Below are 13,943 nucleotides of genomic sequence, written 5' to 3'. Positions count from 1 at the left end.
AAATCATAACAAAATTAGGATAGAAATATTTAATAATCAAAAGGAAAGCTAATAGTATCTTAATATAGCATTTGTCTTTATATATATATATATATATATATATATATATATATATATATATATAAAAAAAACACTTTGCTAATGACTTGTAAAGTAAAGAGCTGATGAGGAATCTAGGAAGAGTTAACTATGTGAAAACAGTGTGATGACGAAAGGTTGACACATGGGGATAGTTAATAATGTGCCCCTGGCTTAAGCTTCCCAACTTGTTCAATAGCATCTCCTAGCTCAATGAAGCTATTTGTGACAGCCCAGAGACTATATTCCATGCTGAATTGAGATAATAGAGGATTACCTGGCATTTAGTGCATTGACTGTTTATTGAGATCTCCAATATCCAAAGGGTGGGTGATTCTTCACCGAGCTTTGACGTACAATAAAAGGAGTCCCGGTCACTCCCCCTCCTTAAAAAAAAAAGAGCAACCGAAGGCTTTGTGAAATCGGGATCAGACACAGATCCAGGGCAGTCAGAGAAGTTTCACCTTCCCGGGAATAAAAGATTTTCTTCTCTGACAAATAGCACAACTGAAGGAGGTAAGATACAACTGTGAGATTGGATTATGACATTAGTGTATAGCATATTAACATTACATAGAATTCAAAGAAAAGGGGGCAATTGGAGAAATAACAGATTTTAGGTGAGGAGAGGGCACATAGGGATTGTATGTGTAGACATAGAAATCACAAAGCAAATATTATAAATTTTAGGCTGAATGAGCAACAGAACATAAGACAAGTAGGGGAACTGACATTCAGCACGCTGGACAGGGACAATGCCTGTTCCAATTAGATTGATCACCTAAACCTTTACATTTTGATTCTAACCTGACCAGGGATCTCCTAGAAAAAAAAAAAAAAAATCTGATATATTTTCATGTTCACATAGTTTATTATTTTTCGTGAGGAATTTCAACTGATTGCTAAAATCTTAAAGGAATTTTCAGAAAATGTACCTGGTGAACAGTACATGTTTATGGCATGCTTTAACTTTGCTAATCATTTACAAGTTATGTTGCTGTATGTATATCAGAAGCAATTAGCTCCTTGAAAACATCTATAAATATACATACAGTGGTGTGAAAAAGTGTTTGCCCCCTTCCTCATTTCCTGTTCCTTTGCATGTTTGTCACACTTAAGTGTTTCGGAACATCAAACCAATTTAAACAATAGTCAAGGACAACACAAGTAAACACAAAATGCAATTTGTAAATGAAGGTGTTCATTATTAAAGGTGAAAAAAAATCCAAACCATCACGGCCCTGTGTGAAAAAGTGATTGCCCCCCTTGTTAAAACATACTATAACTGTGGTTATCCACACCTGAGTTCAATTTCTCTAGCCACACCCAGGCCTGATTATTGCCACACCTGTTCACAATCAAGGCATCACTTAAATAGGAGCTGCTTGACACAGTAAGGTCCACCAGAAGATCCTTAAAAGCTACACATCATGCCGAGACCCAAAGAAATTCAGGAACAATTGAGAAAGAAAGTAATTGAGATCTATCAGTCTGGAAAGGGTTATAAAGCCATTTCCAAAGCTTTGGGAATCCAGCGAACCACAGTGAGAGCCATTATCCACAAATGGCGAAGACATGGAACAGTGGTGAACCTTCCCAGGAGTGGCCGGCCGCCCAAAATTACCCCAAGAGCGCAGCGACGACTCATCCAAGAGGTCACAAAAGACCCCACAACAACGTCCAAGGAACTGCAGGCCTCACTTGCCTCAGTTAAGGTCAGCGTTCATGCCTCCACCATCAGGAAAAGACTGGGCAAAAATGGCCTGCATGGCAGAGTTCCAAGGAGAAAACCACTGCTGAGCAAAAAGAACATCAAAGCTCGTCTCAATTTCTCCACAACACATCTTGATGATCCCCAAGACTTTTGGGACAACATTCTGTGGACCGATGAGACAAAAGTGGAACTCTTTGGAAGGTGTGTGTCCAAGTATATCTGGAGTAGAAGGAACACTGCATTTCATAAAAAGAACATTATACCAACAGTAAAATATGGTGGTGGTAGTGTGATGGTCTGGGGCTGTTTCGCTGCTTCAGGACCTGGAAGACTTGCCGTGATAAAAGGAACTATGAATTCTGCTGTCTACCAAGAGATCCTGAAGGAGAATGTCCGACCATCTGTTCGTGTACTCAAGCTGAAACGAACTTGGGTTCTGCAGCAGGACAATGATCCTAAACACACCAGCAAGTCCACCACCGAATGGCTGAAGAAAAACAAAATGAAGACTTTGGAGTGGCCTAGCCAAAGTCCTGACCTGAATCCTATTGAGATGTTGTGGTATGACCTTAAAAAGGCCGTTCATGCTCGAAAACCCTCTAATGTAACTGAATTAGGACAATTCTGCAAAGATGAGTGGGCCAAAATTCCTCCAGGACGCTGTAAAAGCCTCATTGCACGTTATCGCAAACGCTTGGTTGCAGTTGTTGCTGCTAAGGGTGGCCCAACCAGTTATTAGGTTTAGGGGGTAATCACTTTTTCACACAGGGCCATGATGGTTTGGATTTTTTTTCACCTTTAATAATAAACACCTTCATTTACAAATTGCATTTTGTGTTTACTTGTGTTGTCCTTGACTATTGTTTAAATTGGTTTGATGTTCCGAAACACTTAAGTGTGACAAACATGCAAAGGAACAGGAAATGAGGAAGGGGGCAAACACTTTTTCACACCACTGTATATATGCTTACAAGGAAATCTGTCATAGAAGAGATATGAAGACTGCCACTACATATTTCTCATTCTGAAAATGCTAGTTCCCTGTCTTTCATGTTAACCCTTGCAAGTGACCTGCAACAGGTGCTGACTTCACACAGACTTCACTGGCTGTATGCGTGTTCTGGGTCAGTTACTTAACCACTTACTGGGCACTTAAACCCCCCTCCTGCCCAGACCAATTTTCATCTTTCAGCGCTAATGCACTTTGAATGACAATTGTGCGGCCATATAACACTGTACCCAAATGAAATTTTTATCATTTTTTTCCCACAAATAGAGCTTTCCTTTGGTGGTATTTAATTACAGTTGGGAGTTTTATTTTTTGCTAAACAAACAAAAAAACATGCAAAATAAAAAAATATAAAAAAATCATGTTTAATAGTTTGTTATAACATTTTGCAAACAGGTCATTTTTCTCCTTCATTGAAATGCGCTGATGAGGCGGCACTGGTGGATACTGATAGGCGGCACTGGTGAGCACTGATAGGCTGCACTGGTGGGCACTGATAGGCACAGTTAAGGAGCACTAATAGGCACAGATAAGGTGGCACAGATAAGGCAGCACCGATGGGCAAAGATGGGTACAGATAAGATGGCACTGATAGGTGGCACTGATGGGTGGCACTAAGGGGCTCTGATAGGTACCACTGATTGATGGGACTGATGGGCACTGATAGGTGGCTCTGATAGGTGGCACTGATGGGCAGCACTGATGGGCACTGATGGGCACTGGTAGATGACACTGATGGGCACGGATATGTGGCACTGAGGTGCAGCACTGTTGTTGAGGAAGATTGTGGGCACTGATAGGTGGCACTGTGGGAACTGATGGGTGGCACTATGGGCACTGATGGGTGGCACTGATTGGGTGGCACTTTTTTAATATTTAGGTGGCACTGGCAGGGGGCAGGTGGGCACTGATGAGCTGGCCGTGATCGGTACTGAAGTCCCTCTCACGGCCGCCGGTGATCGATTACCAGCTCTGTTGTGCCACATGATCAGCTGTCATTGGCTGACAGCTAATCACGTGGTAAGGAGTCGGAATCAACCCCTTGCTCCGATCCGTGATCAGGCGAGTCTCATAGAGAGTCCCGGCAAAGCAGGTCCGCGCTGTAGCCGTCATTCGGCCATAGCGCGGATCTCTAGTGATTAAACTATTAAAGACAGAAATTGTAATGTTACTAGAATTTTTTATTTTTTTTAACCACTTCAGCCCCGGGAAATACTACCCCCTTCCTGACCAGAACACTTTTTACAATTTGGCGCTGCATTGCAGTCATGCAAGCTGTACCCAAACAAAATTTACGTCCTTTTTTCCCCCACAGATAGAGCTTTCTTTTGGTGGTATTTCATCACCTCTGCGGTTTTTATTTTTTGCGCTATAAACAAGAAAAAAGAGTGGCAATTTTGAAAAAAAAAAAACAATAATTTTTACTTTTTGCTATAATAATTATCCCCCCCCCCCCCCCCCAAAAAAAATATACGAATTCTTCATCAGTTTAGGCCAATATGTGTTCTACATATATTTGGTAAAAAAAAAATCGCAATAAGCATATATTGATTGGTTTGCGCAAAAGTTATAGTATCTACAAACTATGGGAACGATTTTTGGCATTTTTATGGTGTTTTTATTATTATAATTTTTTTTTTTTTTACTAGTAATGGTAGTGATCTGCAATTTTTTGTGGTATTGCGACGGACAGATCGGAGACTTTTGACACGTTTTTGGGGCCATTGAAATTTATAGAGCGATCAGTGCTATAGAAATGCACTGATCACTGTATAAATGTCACTGGCAGGGAAGGGGTTAACACTAGGGGGTGATCAAGGGGTTAACTGTGTGTTCCCTCAGTGTGTTCTAAATGTATGGGATGGGACTAACTAGGAGAGATGACAGATAGCTGTTCCTACTTTTTAGAAACACACGATCTATCTCCTATTCTCTGACAGCACAGGGATTTGTGTGTTCACACACACACAAATCCCTGTGCTGGCTCTCGTGCACACGAGCCTTATGCCGCGTACACATGACCGGACTTTCCGGCAGAATAGGTCAGACGGAATCATTACGTCGGATAGTCCGATAGTCTGATCGTGTGTGGGATAGTCTGATTGTTTTTCTTAAAAAAATTCAGACGTACCTAGAAATAGAACATGTTTCAAATCTGTCCGACGGACTCAATTCCTATCGGGAAACCCATTTGTCTGTATGCTGGTCTGATGGACCAAATACGATGCAAGGGCAGCTATTGGCTACTGGCTATTGAACTTCCTTTTCTAGTCCCATCGTACATCATCACATTTAAAACAAACAGACTTTCAAACGGACTTTAGTGTGTGGGCAAGTCCGGTCATTCGGAAGTCCATCGTAACTCTGTCGAAAGTCCGTCAGGAAGACCGTCTGACCTTTTCTGCCGGAAAGTCCGGTCGTGTGTATGAAGCATTAGAAAGGAAAAGTAATGTAATCACCATATCTTGTATTTAGATACACTTTATTTTGATCTTTTTTTAAAATTAAGGCTGCATTCACACCTGCGCATTTCAAAGTCATGCATTTTTTACCGCAATTTTCCTGCAAATTTGTACAGGTCACCAATGTAAAAGCAGAAAAACGCCAGTAATCTGCCCCAAAAAAGATCATGTTTTTTTTAAGCTTTTTTTTTTTTCAGGCGTTTTGCTTCAGGTGACAAAACGCTCAGATGTGAACAGATGCCATTAAAATGAATGGGATTTTGCTTGTTGGGCATTTTTCGGGCATTTTTTTCAGGGTGTTTTACAAGCATTTTATGAGCTGAATACTTTTCTGCAGATAAGAATATACGATTACAAACATCACATGGTAATCCAAAACATTACAAGTATTGGAACAAAAGCAATGTTTCCAAATCAATAGAGTTAACTGCAAGAGTAACAACTGCCCTGGGAAAACCCAACACAGGTTAGCTAACATGGAAATCAATAGAAGTATTAAGTACTTTAATGCTTTATGACAACCAAAGGAGGAAGTGGAAAGGGATTCCCAGAAGAAGGAATCCTGTAAAGTGAGGAAAAAGGAAGAGAGAAGAAAAGGTAAGGAAGATTTGGATTGACATTCACCTCTGAAATTCAGAAAAGCCTGTTAGGCATCAGTCTGTATTTTCATATATTGAGCCCAGGTATCCTATATCCCCTCAAACTGTTTAACCTTATCATTATGCCAATGATTTTTTTCATGGGCCATAATCTATGATATCTTCCTCCTTGCCATGCGAACAACGAGGATTGTTCCAGGCTTTTGCTATGGTCATTTCAGCGCCCAGTAGGATAAAAGATATTAAACATTGAGAGCTCTTAGAGATCTTGTTGATTAACTCATTAAGAAGAGCAATTAGGAGCATTTGTGGAACGGGTACGCTAGTGATCCTACCCGGCAAAGTGAAGATACCATTCCAAAAGCCTGGTCCCTGGGACATTCCAACCACACATGATACATAGTCCCTAAAAGATTACAGCCTCCAAAAGCACAATATTGAGGCAGGTGGGTACATTTTAACAAGACAACGGAGAATTAAGTACCATCTCATGAGCACTTTCACATTAGCCTCTATCAGAGAAATGTTTGTAATACTTGTAAAAAAGTGTAGAAAACAGCTGTGCCACAGTTTGAGATCTATGCCATTTAAAAGATCATTATCCCATTCAGGGGAGGAGCCAAGTGGCAACCCATGAATTATGGAAATACCACCCTTCTGACCCTAGTCCTGTGTACACCACTTTTCATAAGGCGTAAGCAGCATCTGTTCAGATGCTTCTGGTGTGATGGAGTGTAGAGAGAGGGTGATTAAAAAAAAAAAAAGCATTTAGTGGGAGGCATTTCTAAAGTATCCGTACAGCACTGCATGGTAAAAGGACATCTGGGAATGAAAAAATTCCCAATTCTGTACAACCCTATGTCCAACCACCGACATCCAGGTGCCATGGAAATAGCGGGTTAATATAAATATGTGCTAAAAGGGCAAAAGGATGATATAAAGTTCTGGTTATATTGTAGCTTGTGCTACAGGGCGGAGGAATGTGTAAGGGTGGGTGCGAGAATAGGTGGTTGTTTGGTTGGGAACCATAATAAATAATCTAACAGGTGGTAAGGGGTCGCTTTTCTTTCCATCTGTATCTAATCAGGTTTAGAAGTCCATGAGTAGACCACCAAAATGTGCACTTTGCACTGATTAGTAATACAGCAGAATATTAGGCAGTCCAAACCCTTCCTGTGATCTAAGAGTGAACAAAATCTTTTTGGATAAGCAATATTCTTTCCAACCCCAGTGAGAATTTTAGAGTGAAATTTTACTAGGTCAGAGCAGATAAGGCTTACTGGTAGTGAGTGATAAAAAAAATTAAGGAGTTGAAGGAGTAAGGTTATTTTAATAATGTTCATACTGCCTAGACAGGAAAGATCATACAAGGACCATTGTTGCAAGTCAGCCTCAAGCTTTTTATAAAAAGATGGGTAATAAGGCTATAAAGTAGTTCTATAGTGGAGGTAAGATGAATTCCAGCATATGGAATGTGAGTTTCTTTACAAATAAATGGAAACTGTTCTTTGAGGCGCTCAAGCATTGTGTTAGGTACCGTCACATTAAGGGTCATAGACTTAGACACATTCATTTGAGTTCCTGATATTGTTCCAAATTCCCAAAGCAAACACAAAATTTTAGGTGCAGATACCAGCCGGGAAGTTGCAAAAAGGAGGAGGCTATCCACAAAAAGGCCACACCTATGGACCTGTGGTCCACAATACACCCCAGGGCTGTCTGGATCATCTTAAATTTCAATTGCCAGGGTATGGTTTGCTATCACAAAAATCAAGGGTGAAAGCAGGCTTCCTTGTCTAGTGCCCCACGGAATGGCAATTGGTTGGAAAAAAATACCTTGCATCATTACTTGTGCCTGTGGGGTTGACTAGAAGGCACATAAAATCCCCAAAAAGTGAGGACTAAAACCCGAATGTTCAAGATTTGCAATAAATATTGCAATGAAACAATCAAGTCAAAAGCTTTTTGTAGATCAATAGACAGCAACCAACAGAAACCCTTACATGCTATCTGGACCTGATTAAGGAAATAATACTGATTGTTTGGTAAGTGTTTTCTTCACAGCTTACATGAAAGCACTAGAAAAAGTCTGTTAAAGTAATAGTGCAATGCTCTATCGCTCAAATAACACATGCACTTGAACTTTAGTAATCCATAAAGTAAATAAAAAATAAAAAAAGTGAAATATTAAAATTGATCAAACATGAAAAATAAAAAACATCAATTCCAGTAATGCCACAGACGTAATGGAAACAAGAGACTCCAAGAAAGCCAGGTGACACCCTTCACTGTTATGCTCTTCTTACTGGACAAAGTGTGACACCCCCCCCAATAAGAGTGGTTAGCATGTGCTCTTTTATTGTAAAGCCAATCCAGCATCTCCAGCAGGCAGGATGTTTCCTCTCAGAATGGTGACCAAAGCAGCTCCAGCAACCTATTTCTGACAGCCACACTGAAAAAAAAAACTGCTGACTGAGCCAGTGAGCCCCCCCGGGACCATTCCAAAGCTACTTTTCCCTGTAATTCCTCCAAGCAGGACTAATCAACAGTTACCAGAAACATTTCATTTCCGTCATTTCTGTATAAAGCATTCCCTTTCAACAGTAAATACACAGTTGCCCTACGCTTGAGAGTGGGCTCCAGAGGTAACAGTTGTCTATATTCCCATCCTGGCTTTTATGGGCATGCCTTATCTTGCTGCCCTCTTAAGACTGGGGAAGTCTGGATACACTGAAACCATAAAACAAAACAAAGGGTGTGCCAGCCTAGTGTATTAGTTGGATTCCTATTGTAGATGTGATGTATCATGGACTGAAAGTTGCTGTTTTATTATGGTAAGCTTTGATGCATCTGTCAGTTTGTGAGTATATGACTTACCACCTTTTTAACAATAAACTACATATTTTGAGGATATTGCACTAGGCCGGTGTGCCTTTTGTTTTGTTTTCTGGTTTCCATGAAGCATTTCCTTTACACAAGAAAGGAAGACAGCAAATGGGGACTGGCCGTATTATCTTCCAACCCTTAAAAGCTTTTGCCTTAAATATTAAAGTTTGTATGATAAAAACTGTCTGTAATGCCTCACAGTAACTAATCAAATTCAAACTTACAGCAAAAAATAACAGATGGAACAACAAAGATGGAATCTCCTTATTGGATAAGGAAAGATACAAATAGATGTGAAAATAGAAAAATGAATGAGGCCCAGAAGAAAGCTGCTGTTGCGATTTATAGTTTTTCAGCAGATAGTGACCCACAAGTTGCTTTACGGTACATTTTATGAGCCCTGTGTCAGTATAACAAGATCAGGCCAAAAAAAAGAAATAAGGCACAGATATAAGGAGCAGACCTGGCCACAGGTCAGTGAGAATGGTTGCCAACCTTGGGAAGATCTTTAATCTATGGAAGCACACTTTAAAGACAAACTACCAGTATCTGGTAGTTTAGGGTACCAGAGGAATTGGTGTGGGGGACAAAAGATATACAAGAGTTAAAAGAACTTAAGGGATAAATACAGGTGACTGAAAGGTATACTATTTTAGAATAAATAGACCGAAGGCCAAACAACTGCAGAGCAGTGTAGCCACCAGAAAGCAGAAGTTGGAACAAAAGGTTGTATATGCATAAAACCTGTTGTGCTTTCCCTTTAATTATGTATGAACCAACAAAAATGCAACAAACAACCAAAATGTACCATAACTCAATATGTAATGTCTAAATGTTATTTAAATTTATACTGGGGAACAAATCAGTGAATAAAAATGCACTCATAGTAAATAATGTCCCACAATCGCAAACAAATATGCCTTTTATAATAAAACTTTGTGACAGTATTGCACTATGGGGTTGATTTACTAAAGGCAAATAAACTTTGCACTTTGCAAGTACAGTTTCTCCAGTGCTTATTAAATGAATAGAAGCTCTGCTGACTTCCATCATTCAATCACGTGCAAGCAAAAGTGCTGTTTTTTTAATTTTCCTTGCACGTGATTGGGTATTCTTTGCAAAGTGAAGTTTACCTCATTTACTAAACTTTGGAGCAACCGCACTTGCAACATGCACAGTCTTTTTGCCTTTAGTAAATCAACCCCATGAGCCTGTCCTTTTCCTCTCTCCATTGTCCATATGACGTTTTGAGGAGTTGTTATGACTGCCTGAGGGGGTTCTTCTGACAGTTACTATGGCTATGGTTACTATGGCTAGCTATGAACTTTATGTTAGAGGTCTGATAAGAGGCTGGGTTTGGTGTTGGAGCATATAAGTGACCATGTGTGATTTCCATCAGCACTTCTTCACCTGTGAATTAACTTTGTTTCTATCGTTGAGATTTTTAATTTATATTAACATATTTTTTTGTGATTGTGGGACATTATTTTATATACATTTATTTGTATTTACTGATTTGTTCACTAGTATATATTTATTGAGACATCATATATTGAGTTATGGTATATGTTGGTTGTTTATTGTACTTTTGTCGGTTCATATATATTTAAAGGGGATGTGCAAAAGGTTTTATGTATATACACTCCTCTGTTTTGTATTCGACCAATCACTGAGTGCTGCTTTCTGTATATACAATAAATATGCTACTGTACAAACGTTTTAGGCAGGTGTGAAAAAATGCTGTAAATTAAGAATGCTTTCAGATATAGAAGTGGTTATCAATTAAGAAAATGGAAGGTAAATGAACAGAAGAGAAATCCAAATCAGTATATTTGGTGTGACCACCCTTTGCATTCAAAACAGCATCAATTCTTCTAGGTACACTTGCACACAGTTTTTCGAGCAACAGGTAGGTTGTTGCAAACATCTTGGAAAACTAACCACAGATTGTCTGTGGATGTAGGCTGCCTCAAATTCTCCTGTCTCTTAATGTAATCCCAGACACACTTTACGTTTAGATCAGGGCTCCGTGGGGGCCAAATAATCACATCCAGGACTTACCTAGGATAGGAGCATATTTTAATGCTGAAGATAGTTCCTAATGACATTAGCTATATATTTTGGGTCGTTGTCCTGCTGCAGAATAAATTTGGGGACAATGACATGCTTCCCTGATGGTATGGCATGATGGATAAGTATCTGCCTGTATTCCTTCGCATTGAGGACAACATTGTTCCTGACCAAATATCCAACTCCATTTGCAGAAATGCAGCCCCAAACTTGCAAGGATCCTATTGTACCATTCTCCAGCCCTTTGGTGAACAAACTGCCTCATGCAACAGCCAAATATATCAAATTTTGACATCAGTCCAGTCAGTCCTGACTTGCTAGCATTTTTCTGCGTACCCGTTCCTGTTTTCATGCATATTTAGTCACTTAGCCTTGTTTGCACATCAGAGCTTTTTGACCACAATTCTTTCATGAAGACCACTTCTAAGCAAACTTCTCCAGACAGTAGATGGGTGTACCTGGGTCCCACCAGTTCTGTGTTGATGGCACTGCTGGACATCTTTTGATGTTGAAGAAAAGTAAGCATGATGAATCTTTCATTTGCTGCTGCATTTCCTTGGCTGACTACAATGTTTGTGCTCCACAGCATTACCCATTTATTTGTGCTTCTGCAAAAGAGCACATCTTAAAACCCTAATCTGCTTTGAAATCTTTGCCTGGGAGAGACCTTGCTGATGCAGTATAGCTACCTTGTGTCTTGTAACTGTACTGTCTTGCCATGGTGTATGACCTGTGACATAAAACTATCTTCCACAACCTCACCTTAGCAGCAGAGTTTGGCTGTTCCTCGTCTAGTTTTAATCATTAGCACCTGCTTAGTATGTTTGGTAATCACCTGACTCTAATCCTATAAAACCCCTGATGGTGCAAGTGTAACATTTGAAGGGTAATCACGTCAAATATTGATTTGATTTAGAGTAACAGGAGGAATTCCCAGTCAAACAAATCACCCTTTAAGACAATACTGAGTGATCTGTTCAGTCTAGTTAACCAGTCTAGTTAACTGATCAGAGATTCGTAAAACAAATGAACTGCCTGAAGCTTTAGAAAAGAAATACAGCAAGGTTAATATGAATGGGAAGAGTTCTGAAAAAAAGCTATCTGAAGGACAAGCTATAAAAGATAGAAGAAAGGAGAAATTGAAGATCAACAATTGCCATGACATTTGAGATGGAAACAGAAAAGCAGCAGAGCTAGGCATAAAAAGTGATAGGTAAATACATTAATAAAATAACCACAATTTAAAATGACCCCATGTAGATAAAGGGTAGAGAACCAAATAAGAACTTACAAGGCACTTTAAGGTGGAAATAAGAGATGAGGTAGTACAAACTCTATAGATAAGCTTTTTTTCTAAGTAGTTGCTTACAACTACATTCATAGGCAAGAAGCGGCAGGTCCCAAAGTTCTGTGCGAGATGTCAGTCCTCCGGTGATCAAAGTCTGATCACAGTTTCTAAATTCATAAATTGTAGACATTAATGGTTGGCTGAGCAAGGATGCTATGATAAGTGCATACCTATTCAATTGTTTGGCTTATTTTTTGAGTATGAACTTCCAGGGCCCCTGTCAGTTTTTTTTTTTTTTTTTGCTTTCTGTAGCCCAATACAGGAAATTTTGCTTCCCATTCTTTCCTTAGACATAAAGTGAGGGTGACTCTCTCTAAGGCTTCCTGTACACCGCTGCTGGTAAACGACGTTCAGAGGCAGTTGGCTGATTTTTTCAGCTGCCCTTAAACTCATCCAATGTTATCTTATGTGTACATGTACACAGGTTCGTTTAATGGAATTTTTAGGCAGTTGTGTTGTGTGCTTTTCTTTGAAGGCAAAAAAATGAGTTCAGACGCTGAAGTTTCCAACGTTTTAGACGCAAAACTGTAGCGGCGTTTTGCTACGATTTTGTTTAGAAGCGTTTTTACAGGTGCCCTATTTTTTAACATTACAAAACGTAAAAATGATAGCAAATGATGGAAAAAAAAACACAACTTTTTTTTTAAAACTTGTAATTTCTCGCTATGTTCATATAGGGTTAGGGTTTCCCCATAAGGGTTAGGGGTTACGGTTAGGGTTTTCCACTTGAAGAACAAGTTTAGAGTTATGGTAAGTGTTATGGTTTCCCGTTAGGCCCCCAAAGGGTCTGGTATGGATGGGGGGACCCATGCTGTTTTTTTTCTTAATTCTGTCATAGGGCTCCCCTTAACCACTTCAGTACACTATATTATATATTGTACACTGCATTATATACCCTGCACTGTATTATATATAGTACACTGACTCAACTATATACTCTGACTGCAGTATATATACTATACAGACTGCACTATATACTCTGAAATGCAGTATATATACTATACGGACTGCAATATATACTCTGAAATGCAGTATATATACTATACGGACTGCACTATATACTTTTCTGAAAAATATGGCCTTAGGTGTTGGTGGTGGCAGAACACGATAACCCCTCACAGTTCCTCTTGTTGGGTGCAGGAGCGTCCCTGCTGTTCAATATTATTTCAAGAATTGGAATTACAAGCCCCTGTTAAACAGTGGCAGAAAATTGGGCCTTGGGTGGTGGTGCCCTAAACCAAAAATATTGTTGCAATATGTATATGCCACTGATGGCTATTTATTTAGGGCATTGGTGGCTATATATTTAGAAATGTAGCTCAACTAGAAACAAAGTTTGCTATTAAAAAAAAGGGTAAAAGCAATATGCATTCACACGTTTTGTTAAACCTTTGGAAATAATTATTCATATAATTTGATGCAATACATTAAACATGGTGCACAAAGAACTGTACACTATTATAAATAATATATATAAACAATTCGGGTTAGGAAATATACTATATCCAAAGCTATGAAGAATATACATATATACATAATATACAGCATGGTTGTAAAATTTACATAATGAATTTAGTTTCTTACAAAAGTTAAACTGTTGCTAAACCAAGGGCATAGCCTCAGTTATATTTGATAGTATAACAAAACAAGGTGCCCACTACTGTAGGGCTTTATATCATATCATCTGATGTTGAAAGTATTTTAGTTAAGTATGTTTATGAAAGGAAGCAACTTCTAGAGTGAAATAATAGCATACACAGAGCACTAAGAAATGTTA

General features: G+C 39.2%; 1 protein-coding gene across 1 annotated transcript in view; it reads left to right on the top strand.

Annotated features, from left to right (window-relative positions):
* The first annotated feature begins 318 nt into the window (after positions 1-318).
* Positions 319-13,943, top strand: part of FAM237A (family with sequence similarity 237 member A) — a 66,441-nt gene continuing 52,816 nt past the window's right edge. The window contains exon 1 of the mRNA XM_077448508.1: positions 319-594. The gene's annotated coding sequence lies outside the window, so the exon portion shown is untranslated. The remainder of the gene's footprint in view (positions 595-13,943) is intronic.

Source organism: Lithobates pipiens, unplaced genomic scaffold (assembly GCF_037356315.1).
Source record: "Lithobates pipiens isolate NorthernLeopardFrog02 unplaced genomic scaffold, aLitPip1_a1.2 Scaffold_22, whole genome shotgun sequence".
Taxonomy (NCBI): domain Eukaryota; kingdom Metazoa; phylum Chordata; class Amphibia; order Anura; family Ranidae; genus Lithobates; species Lithobates pipiens.
This window is presented reverse-complemented; position numbering and strand designations above follow the sequence as displayed.